At 42.8% G+C, this 10755-nt stretch overlaps 1 protein-coding gene across 1 annotated transcript in view; it reads right to left on the reverse strand.

Moving 5' to 3' along the window:
• LOC139346744 (cadherin-18) overlaps window positions 1-3101 on the reverse strand; it is a 147504-nt gene extending 144403 nt beyond the window's left edge. The window contains exon 1 of the mRNA XM_070985998.1: window positions 3003-3101. The gene's annotated coding sequence lies outside the window, so the exon portion shown is untranslated. The remainder of the gene's footprint in view (window positions 1-3002) is intronic.
• Window positions 3102-10755: the final 7654 nt, after the last annotated feature.

The following is a 10755-nucleotide window of genomic DNA, read 5'->3' on the forward strand; positions in this document are numbered from 1 at the left end:
AATTTTCAGGTGATGATACACTTATGAAAATGCAATTAGGAATATTATTTAGCATTTCTGCTAATCAATAACTCTAAATCGATGGACCTTTAAAAGAAACCAGTTTACCGTTGTGGGAGATGGCATGAACAGGACAGCCTCCAGTCCTATGATAGCCTTAAGCTGGAGCTGCGCTTCTGCAAGGACATGTGAATGACTCTGCACACCGATGCAAAGATACAGTAGGTGTTTTAAATAACTGAGGGTCACAGAGGCCTCGGGTGAAGGCGACATGCACATCTCCCTCATCTAAACAATGGATTGTGCAGCCCTGCAAGTCAGTCAGACTGTGCCGTGTACAAATTTCCTGCCAGGTGTTGTGATGTTTACCAAAAGTCAGCATATGAAAACACCCACACTGACAAGCAGCCCTTGGACTTTTTGCCGCAGGGTAACATCACATTACTTCCACGTTTACCACTGAGAGAGAGCAGTAAATATTCACGAGTGCAAGAGGTCCAATCAGAGAATGCACGAACAATGGCTTCTTTTCAGCGGAGGAAAAGCATTGGGATGAACAGTAACCGCTAGCAGTCGCAGTTTGTTGGTAATCAAAAGAAGAACTTGGCTGTCATCCCTCAGACTATTATCAGACCATGCAAACAGCTTATTACAGCCCATATTTATGCTTATTGTTAGGTAGCGCCCTCTAATGGTTGTAATAATTATGAGAGGAGCAAAGGAGGAAGTCTGGTGACGTAGTGTGACAAAGTCTGCATGTGGAGGACGGGTGAGGTGGATGGATGGGTCAAACAAACCGGACTTTCACCGAGCAGACCGCTGTTTGTGCACTGTGACATCAAAATCAACAATGACTTAGTTTAACTTACATAACATATGTAACATAACATACAGCAGAGCAGTCATTAAGCAGATTAAATAGGCTGATGTCCTTTAAAGCAAAAGATATTCTTTCTCTGTATCATTTTGCTGTTACTCGAATGTTTATTTCCCATTATCGTTTGTTCGCTCCATCAAAGTCAGGAGCTAATTTTATGTAAGCACACATCAATCTGAAGCTCCCTAACACGAGAGCCCAGACTGCTAAAGCTAAAAATACTGATCAAATAAATATACTGTGGCTGGAATAACAGGAAATAACAGTTTTCCAATTGGCATTGACCCATTAGAGAAAAACAACAAAAAATAGAAGCTAAAGAGACACTCGCACTGATTGATTGACAGGTGATCTGTTGAATAAGCAGTGCATAAACACCTCTGTAATGACAAAATAGCAGCTTGGCAGTGACAACTTATCACTAATATTGTTGCCAGAAGGGGAAAAAGTCCTTATTTTTTGTTGTTTTTTGTTGGCATCGGATGCCAAAACAAAAAAACGCTACCACTGTCATACCAAAGCACCTTTTTTCTAAAAGCTCATACGCCAAGGTAACATTTTTCCCACTGTGCTACTTGTGTCACATTCATATCATCTATCAACAAGCATGAGAACCTCTGCCTTTAACAAAGCAGTTCACCAGCAGCGAAAGTGAGCGTGAACGTGGGAAGGCACAAATGTCACATAAAACAAGGAAATGAAAGTGTTTGATCATGTCAAACTAATATGAGAAAGAGTCCAAGTCAATTACAGCGTCAGAGTGGTTAAATCTGCTGCCTCATGGGCTGTTTTACTCAGTAAACATCACTGTTCAAGCTACTTTTTTCCTGTCTGACTCAATTGCAAAACCTCAACAGTATCCCACTCTGAACCAGCCTCTTTGAAATCCAGCTGTGTTGACAATCTTGCGTCAGACTTCGGCTTCAGTGCACCTCAACTCTCTCTCATGTAGCAGCACATCAACAGCCAGTCTCACTGAGATGTTACACACTTTTTTGTCTCTCTCCCTTTTCCTCTCTGCTCTCTCCGGCAGCCTGTTCTACACCTGCTGGATTATGAACCGAAAAGTCAACACAAAAATAACACAAAGGTATGCCACAGTATATCAAATCAATTCACTTCCCTCAGGCAGGGGTCGCACATCAATCTGCGGCCACAGATTGCTCTGTGTGCATGTGAATGAGGCACACCTGCACAGAGATTCCCTCTGAATTAAACGCTCAGACGCTTTCAGCGAGAGTAAGCCAAATATCATGTAATTAAGCACCCAGAATCCTCTTCAGCTTTCTCAAGTTATATATTTCATCAACAAGTCTTTACTCAAACACATTCTGGAGGGAAAAAACAATGATGAAGTGGGTCCTACAGCTGATTTGAATTTACATTTACAGACATGCTACGAATCAAAAATGAGACCCAAGATGCTTTTTTCCAAATACGAAACACACAGATGTCAGAACAAAAGCGTTTGTACAATGCAGCCGCTGCATGTATGTGAAAAATCAAACCACACGGGAAAGCCTCAGCCTGCACAGGGCACGTCCACGTGTCATGAAACATTCAGTCGTGGGGTTTCATCCTGCTTCTGTTTGGCAAAGCAGCACAGTCCAGTTTCCTCTGAGCTCCAGTGATTGAGCTCACATGGTTTCTCTGTATGAGTGGATGAAGGTGGAGCCGCCTGCAGAATGGGTGAATGGTGTGTGTGTGGGTGTGTGGGTGTGTGGGTGTGTGGGTGTGTGTGTGTGTGTGTGTGTGTGCGTGGTGGGGATGGTGGGATTAGTGACTCGCGTGGGAACGCTAAACTTTATTGCATGCCAACGACCAGCGCTCCAACAATTCCTAATGTACCCCCTGATGTGTTAAGATCAGCACAGACTTATTTGTTTGTTTATTTATTTTTTCATTGGCTGCTTCACAAAGCTACCATAGCAACAATTTCAGCTTCAACTTTCCTTTCCTGCAGAAATTATCTGGTTGCAAAAAAAAAAGGTAAATTATGCAGTAAGTTAGGAATCGAATCAGCCACGAGACTTTAAAATCTGCATGCAGCCGGCATACATTTCACACACCACAAACTCTGAATCTCATGAAGGCAAAGCAGCACTTTGTTGTGCTCTCACCCTACCTGTGCAGCTTGACGTAGAGTTCCAGATGGCTGGATTATAGACGACTGATACCTCAGGTTGTGGATGCTGTGCTGGAAGTACACACGGCAGTGAGTAGCAGCAGCAGAGGCAGTGGGAGGAAGGAGACAGGAGGAAGGGAGGGGGGGACGGAGGAGGAGGACGAAGGCGCAAATGCTGAATTATGGATGTGTCGGGGGGGGCGGAGAGGGATTCCTCTGCCGCCCTTACTCCCCAGATCGCAGGGCGTGAATCATCTTCTGCATGGATCAAATGGCACAGTCCAACGAGGGGCTGGGTCGGCGCAATGAGCAGAGCAGAGGGTATCTGCCGAGGCTGGGGTGGGATGTGGCGGGAGGAGGCGGGGGGGGAGTTTTGCTATATGAGAAGCAGCACAGGAGTGTTACAAATAGTACGAGGATCTATTCTTCAGCTCAAACACTCAGCAAACAGCCTCTCTGTGTCTCTGTTCCTCACATACACACACAGAGTGTAATCAGTTTATACTCTGACTGTCGCTAATAGTCCTCTACTTAACCAGATAATCAATACCTGAGATTCTTTAGGGCAACGGCATTTTGGAATTCCACCCCCACGTCTTGAATGATTTCTTCTCCTCTCATTCAGACTCCCTGAATCAGTTTGTTCCTACAGAGCTTCACACATGAGAAATCTTCAACAGCTTTCTTAAATCTGGGTATCGATTCATTTCCGCTGACATGTGCTCATGTCATGGCAAGCCCCGCGCATCGCATTACAGTGCCTGGATTCATTTCACCACAGCTGCCCCGCCTCATCCTGATTATTCCTCAGCTGCTTCTGATATTCTGCATCTAAAACACGGTTTAAACCCATCCCTTTTTTCAGTTATCGTTTCCATGATGCTCCTCGAGTGGCCCGACACAAGCTTCTTAAAGAATTTTGTCTGTTGAGCCCAGAGCCCTGCAGTGTTGTGGGTGATCATCCCGTGGCTTGTTTTTCCACGTGCTTTAAAGATGTAATCTTAGTTCTGGGGAGGCACTTAGGGCTAATAACACTGACATGATCACAGTTGACATTATTAAGTCCAGAAATCAATGAACAACATTAGCTTTCATCCATAAATGTAAGTCCATTATTCTAGCTCTGTTTTTGTTCTCCACCAACTCCTGAGAGAACTATCTGTCTCTTTAGCTGCTAAATGATGCACTTTGTTTACCAGTAAATCGCTAACTTTCAGCTGTTTAATGGTTAGCAGGAAGCAAGAGTGAAGCACAAAATCATTTTCAGTGGATTCATCACTACGAGTGAGCCTTTTCACATCACATGTAGTCATCTGACCCCGGATCACTGCTTGGTGTAGCTTTAGTTTTGTGGGTTAGCTTTACTCACCAGCTTCTGAGAGGAGAGAATTTAGCTGTGCCACTTTCTGCCGTGGTCTTTATTCTCCAGTTCATCCTCCTCTGCTGCTTTCCAGCACACATCTGATAAACGGTGAGTTCCTCGGCCACCCTCTGTAAATTTCCATTAAAACCCACTCAAACATCATCTGGCTCTGTCTGCACCCACAGTCCTGAAAACCGATAAGCCTCTCTTGAAACTGGTTTTGATTTGGAGGTATTTCAGACTAATTGTGCTTTGTTTAGCAGCACCGACTACAATTCAAACCTCCATCAACACAGAATCAAAGATAAAATGCATCTCCGCTCCAGCCCGACCCAGACAAAAGGCTATGTGCTTTGCAACTTGAAGCCACTCTCTTCCTCCATTTCAGTGTTGGTTACATTACATTGCATTATCATACAGCTTCACTGCCTCCTTTGTGCTTAGTGTGAAAGCTGTAATATACAGTAGAATAAAATAAACTGGTAAGCAATCATTTCCTGCATTGATTGAGTGTTTCAGCAACTCAACACTGCATTATAGCACTGCATTGTGAGGGTTACGGCTCTGTCTTCCATCTCACAGCGATGTTCAGCTGTGAGAGCACAATATTTTATGGGTGATGGACAAGTGATCACCCTGAAGCGCAGTACAAGGACACCTCAGCAGTGGCTGATGAGGAGCGAGGATGGAGGCAAAATGAAATATCGGGATCTTGCAGCAACTTGAATTTTGCTTTTGGTTCTTCTGTGCTGCTAAAGATTGTGTTTAAGTGTCTATCATCCGTTAAATTAAAATAAAAATAAAAAAATGTTATTGCTTAAATTGTAGCTACAGTATGGATTGCTATGTTGCAAATAATAACACCTTAATATTTAATGAACAATTAGATGTAAAGTAACGTGTAGTCTTTGCCACAGTGAGGGCACAATCTGAAACCAGTCACAAATCCAAGTCACATTTTCAAAGCTTTAAATCAGTTTCCTCTTATTCACCATGAACAGTAGGTGACTGAGCTGATTGCAGTCCGCGCCTTTGGAAAGACTTGTTCACGTGTCTGTTGAAAACCAATGAGTGCCAACAGTCGCTCCATATTCACACTCCATTCCAACAGAATGCTGGAACTGATGCAAACTGTGCTATCTTTATCTCGGTCCATACGATCAACTGCGATGCCTCTTCAAGTGTACATCATTATATTGACGCCACCGAGCAGCATTTGTCTCCCTTCGAGCATGCCCTCGGCTCTGTGATTGAGCTCTACACCTGTGTTTTCATCGCTGTTAGGTTTCTGCCTTGTTGAACCTATCCACAGCTTCTCCTGTGCTACCCACCGCAGCTCCTTCCCCTATCAATGTCAGGCTGTCAGAGGAGGGAGTCGGCTGCGGCTCCTCTGTTGCTCAGCCCAGCCATGCGTCTGTAATCATTCTGGCTGTTGTAGTGCTGATTGGTCCTCCTCTGTCGGGCCCTGCTGTAGGTGAGTGATCAGCCGTTCTCTGGGATACACAAGTCTGCCGTTGATCAATTGCCCCATTAATCCAGCAGCAGAATGGATAATGCACAGCTAGCAGGGATACACGCTCCAGCACAGTGACACAGGCACATGTTCTCGTTTTGCAGGCCTTGTAAAACAACCCCTGAGGTGGTTTAAGGAAAAAGGTCTTACGCCGATGATGTCCTCTCCATCCATTTGCATGATGTGGTACCAGTGTTAGAGCTGAATATTACCTTACAATGCAAGAAGCAAAGCTCCCACTCTGATAATCTACTGGCTCATATAATGCAGTGGTGAGCTTGATGAAAAAGTAATTCAGTCCATCTGGGAAATTATCAACTTGGAACCAAATTAATTTTCACAAAGGTCTAAGAAATGTCGACAAAACAAAGTCCGCAATTACCAACAGCCACTTCAGCTGTTTTGTCTGCGTAAACAATGAGAGGTGCATGATACCGTACGACTTCAGGCTGAAAATGGTTCTTCCCTTTGTCTGAGGAGGGAGGCGGACTGGTTTTCAGCCTGAGCGGACTGCATCTGTAACACCCTGTTCACACACATGGCAGTGTCTCTCGCCTCTGAAGTCTGAGGCTTTCGAGCATGTTCTGAGCACATAGTTCACTGACATTGATCGAGTAGTTCATTCCCAATCTACCTGGATTGTATTTAAGATGGAGTTTTAAGGTAGAAGCCAGAGATCGTTACGATAACCAAGCGGAGTAGAAAACAACTTCTCTTGTGCTTTTGTGTCCCATGGGAATCAAACTAACCCTATTGGTAACCAATACCGTGCATCACAGGACACTGGCACGAAGTTTTAACCTTTGCAACGACTCCATGTTGCACTGCACGGTGACTTTCAGTGTTGAGTCTCAGTGGCTGGCTGACACAATGACTGTCATCCGGCCCATTGTCAGCCTTCCTGTGGTAAGAATAAAGAGACGAGCGTCATCCTGTTAAAGAAGAACTTATGTTCCTCATGTCACAAATACAAATTCTATATGGGGTCTAGACTGAAAAATCTTTCTCTTTAAACTGCAGGCTTGCTTCTGAACTCACTTACAGATTTAAAAAAAGGAAATCTGTAAAGGTTTACAAATAAAGAGCTATAAATGTTTAGCAATCAGCAGCATTCAAATGGTCAATCAATTCTCTGCCACTCGCTTTCAGCATTAAGCTTCAATAACGTAATCATGTGAAATAATATTAAGACGATGACTTGCTTTGAAAAGATTTTTCACTCTGTGCGGTCTCATCTCAGTAGTTCATAACAAAATGAAGACATCACATCTGACAGCGACTCTGTGCCAATCATCAATACAGGTTATGAGCTCACTGACCTTTGCAAAGGGCTGGCTGCCAACTATGCACAACTTTGCGGGTGGGTAATATTTCTCTGGTGACACTAAAGCGCTACGACTCCAATCAGTGGGAACCTGCTCGAGTTAGTGGGCAGTGGACTGATTCATGTCATTGTTACTTGATGAAGTTGAAATGTAATTAATGTGCAGCTCTTTGTATAGTGTGTAAAACCACACTGTCCCCTGTCTCCTCTTGTCTTATTCTATGACTTATTCATAGAACAGCCAGTGTTTAAGTTCCAGATGCAGAAGCGACCCTACATAAGCGTCTGCTAAGGGCCCTCGTGGCCACCAGGGGGCCACCAAGAGCAATTATAATGTCACAGAAGAGCTTGAACTTTTTTTAGTTTGTGTACTAATATAGAATTAAACTTTACCATAGAACCATCTGAAGCGCTGAAAATGATACCGTTTCTGTTCCCATCCCATCAGCATGTGGCCGAAAAGTGAAGCGATCATTAAAGAAAACGTGCATATTTTCCTTTTGTTTTCTTTAAAGGTTGTAAACCAACCAGCCTCTACTGCACATGCCAATGACCCAACTGAGTGCTCAAATTACTTTTTACTGAAAGCAAACCTGGAGTGTAACAAGAGAGGAAGTGGACTGGAAATAAAAGAGGAAATGAAGAGTGAGTTGTCCTCCGCATCCTTTAAAGTGAACCAGGCTGTTTTCAGGTTCAGCAGGAGCTGGAGAAAACCTTGTATAACGAGACAATGGTATGGATGTCATTGTCAATGGAAAACATAGAAAAAACACAATATTATATAGGTATTAATTAGGGCTGTCAGTTTAACGCGTTAATTAGATTAATTAATTACGCTGCAAATTAACGCGCTAAAAAAATTAACGCAATTAATCATGAGTGGCAAGTCAATGCGCAAGCACTTTAAATTTGGCCCTTTGAGTGACCCGTAGGCTGCAGTGAGGTCGCATCCTACCTGCGCCACTAGTCAAAAGCAGGGTGACAACAGATATGGATGCGACACCGGAGAGCGAGGCAAGCCTACTTGGACCTTTGAACGGCAAGTTTATTTATAAAAAGAACAAAGACGGGACTATTAACAAGAACGCAGTGATTTGTACCTTGTGTAAAAAAGACTTTTCCTATCACCGTAGCAGCTCCAGCCTGAATTATCATTTAAACGCTAAACATGTAGCTGCTGCTAGTACCGCTAGTGCTACCGTGAGCTCACTCCGCCAACCCACACTTGCTGAGTTAGGAAAACGAATGAGCAAAGCCACGACAGAAAAACTGACCAACTCAATCGCAAAGTGGGTTGCTGCTGATTGCAGGCCGATTTCAATCGTGGAAGACGAGGGCCTAAAAGAGGCGTTTCAGATAGCATCATGTGACTCTAATTTCCAGCTACCGTCGAGAACTACAGTGATGAAAAGAATTCACCAGCTGTATGTTCGGTGTAAATGATTGATTTTTGAACAAAATTGAATCTTAACTTCCACAAGCTGAGGTTGGGTGTATGGATGCTATGAGATGAACTGATAATAGGTGTGGTGATTTTGAGACAAACATAGATTATGACTGGAGATACCCTTTTAAAAGAAATGCCTGTTGGCATCTTGCTATTGATGTTGCATTATTTAGAGGCATGTTATACTATTATTCATTTTGAATTGCTGTATTGAGTCAGCTTTAGTATTCATTTTGATTGAGAGTCTGCTTATGTGCCTATTTGAGACTTAGCCTTATTTTATTTCTGATTTTTATTTATTTTATTTAACTGTATTTTTATTGCATTTTTGAATAATGCACCTGGCCTAATTGGTTTGCTGATGTGCTTGACCTTTTTTCTTTTGAATTTCATTTATGAAGCACACTTCACCAATAAAAATGTGGATATCAAATCTTCTCTTATTGGTGTATTCAATTGATTAGTCATTAGTCATTAGTCAATTTTGTAATGTCCTAGAATTCAAATTCTTTATTTGGGGACCTTTAGCAGATATGAGATTAAAATGCGTTTAATTAGATTAATTAATTACAAATCCTGTAATTAATTAGATTAATTTTTTTAATCGCCTGACAGCACTAGTATTAATTCGTTGTTGTTATGCAAGAGGGAAACTTTATGAGGGGGCACTGTTCTCTCAGTTATCTCAGCTGACTGTTGTTCTGCACTTTTGCACAGTGCAATTTTTTTCAATCAAAAGCAGTTAAAGCGGTCAGCTTGTTAGCATTGTCTGCAGCGTGCTGCCATGTTCACTGTGCCTCTTAGTGCTGCATCACTTTGAATACTAAAGTGCCAATTAACACCTGGCCTCTCTCAGCACTGAGGGGCCCCCAAATCAGACCCTGCTTTGGGCTCCATAAAAGCCTGGGCCTGTCCACATGTGTTTGTATACCAAGGCAATAAATGACTATACACATTAATACAATAATACAGTGCATTCAAGCGTATTGCTGAAAGGAAAAACAATCGACTTGCTCACAGGTTTAGATGAAGTTTTCACCTCAGCAGCTATATTAAGATGAAAGAAGATAGTCGAGTCGAATGACTCCCTCAGTTCATTTGTTGACTCTTCGCCTTATTCACTGTTTCTCGCTCTCATTTATTTTGGTGCCTCACTGATCTAAAATTAAAGACTGCAATTCAGCACTTATTCACTTGCAGAGCCATTGTTTTGAATATAACTTTGTTTTCATGTTGTTTCTACTGTATTTGTGCACGTCCTTGTTCTTAGAGGCTCACGCCATGCAAAATAATTCTACAGATTCAAATTTAATGTAATGTTTATGTTCAAGTTGAACGTATTTCATTACAGCATGGACAACCGGGGCAGGAACCAGGATAGTGCACTTCAAACTCCAAGAAAATGACCACATGACAAAGATTGAAATGTTCCTTTGTGCGGCTTGCAACATCTTCTTATCCACATCTGCATCTTCAGTGCAGGCTCACATTACCTCTCAGGAACACCTCTCCAACACAAAGGAGTTTGAAGTGCAGCAAAGACGTGTCTGCCTTGACAAAGCTATGTACTGTAAATGTATATTACAGGCAATACTTTGTTACTATGTTATGTATTATAGTGTTTTTCAAAGACATTTCTGAAGCTTCCACAATGTCCTCAGCTGCAGGCGGCTCCTCAATACCGCTGGGCCTTGCATTAAAGGACAAAACTGTCCACTCAAAAAGCAAATATAGTCTGCACAGTGACATGTTTGAGTGTTTAATTTTGGTGCACTTCAGTTTGACACACCTCATACTCCAAACCCAGCCAGAACCAGCACGGAAAACAGAGTTTCTACTTAAAAAGTGAACAATCCGAGGTGCTGACATTGAACTTACTCAGCTGAGTGGAATCGACAGTAAGTGCTGAAGCAGAGAGAAGTGTGGCAGCACTGCTTGGCACAGTCCTGGAAGTATTGCCTTCATCCAGCTTTTGATGTGTTGTTTGTAAAGCAACAGGTCCAACACGTCCTCACTGCCAACTTGTCACACACGGACGCACGGTCAGGACCCCGGGCATCACTATTTAAGGCACTGACCCCTTTAGTGTCATTTCTCAATTTGCAG

The sequence above is a fragment of the Chaetodon trifascialis genome, chromosome 18, assembly GCF_039877785.1.
Source record: "Chaetodon trifascialis isolate fChaTrf1 chromosome 18, fChaTrf1.hap1, whole genome shotgun sequence".
In the NCBI taxonomy this organism is placed as follows: domain Eukaryota; kingdom Metazoa; phylum Chordata; class Actinopteri; order Chaetodontiformes; family Chaetodontidae; genus Chaetodon; species Chaetodon trifascialis.